The sequence below is a fragment of the Stegastes partitus genome, unplaced genomic scaffold, assembly GCF_000690725.1.
Source record: "Stegastes partitus isolate 25-593 unplaced genomic scaffold, Stegastes_partitus-1.0.2 Scaffold831, whole genome shotgun sequence".
Taxonomy (NCBI): Eukaryota; Metazoa; Chordata; class Actinopteri; family Pomacentridae; genus Stegastes; species Stegastes partitus.
Genome location: NW_007578562.1, coordinates 174,610 through 175,735, shown reverse-complemented (window position 1 = coordinate 175,735; position 1,126 = coordinate 174,610). Strand labels below are relative to the sequence as shown.

The 1,126-nt window shown below is 29.8% G+C and overlaps 1 protein-coding gene across 1 annotated transcript in view; it reads left to right on the top strand.

The window, feature by feature from the left end:
* pax4 (paired box 4) overlaps positions 1–1,126 on the top strand; it is a 6,392-nt gene that overhangs the window by 3,575 nt on the left and 1,691 nt on the right. The window lies entirely within an intron of this gene.

The window sequence follows — 1,126 nt, the reverse complement described above, 5'->3', positions numbered from 1 at the left end:
CCTGAGTCAGCTGGGATAGACTCCAGCCCCCCATGACCCTAGTGAGGATTAAGTGGTGTATAGATGATGGATGGATGGATGCATTTAGTTTTCCTTTTTTTTTGTAAGTCTGTATAGTGGTATAAGCATGTCTATATGTTAAACAGAGTTGGTAGATCTTAATCCTGAATCATAAATAATAAAGATGCATTGCTATTTATGTTAAGTGTCCATGACAAAACAAACAAAAAAAACCCCCAACAAAACTCTCAAAAGACAACTGGTGACCACAGCTCACACTGTTTTACTGTGATTTTACAAGAAATGTTGTTGTATTACTATTTTAAAGACGCTGTCATTGATTTAACTGGTTAATTGTTCGTAGAGATAATAAACTATAACCGCATTAAAAAAAAACTAATATGAGCTTTTTAAAATAAAAAACAAAAAACGGTGGGGTACACTGTAAGAGCAAACATCTGTAAAAAACAAAAATCAAAAAAACATTGTGAACATTTGGCGGCAAGGACACCAGAAAAAAGTAAGTGTGTATTCAGCTTTAAACACGTGTGCATTAGTACTTTTTTCCCTGTGATTTTGTGAGATATGATCTGTATTTGAACAAAACATGTGAAAAAATTTGTAAAATAACAATTTAAAACATTATTTGTCATTTTTCATTTCTCACTATATATATATATGCTTTAAAATAAAGGCTTCAAATAATATCTAGAAATTAAAAACATTTTGCTGATTTTAATTTAGAAAGAAACTGAATAGCTGATTTAAGCAGAGTAGAGTGTAAATGTATGGCCTAACAGTATAAAAGAACAAATTACCATTTCTGAAAATACAGACTTTTGATGTTGACATTACAGTTTTAATTGTTTTTTTTCCCCCTAAATGTAAATTAATACTTTTTTCTGTGGTTTTACGAGTTATTTTCTGTAATTTAATGAAACAAAATTTGTATAATAATAATAATACTACTACTAATAAAATAAACCAAAACAGTAAATTGTTCAAAACATTACAGATAAACCATTTTAATCAATGTTTCACAGTGTAGATGAGTCAATGTTTGTGTCTGACTGGCATAAATGTGATTATTCATGTGATGCTGCCCTTCTATGCTGTTCCTACACTT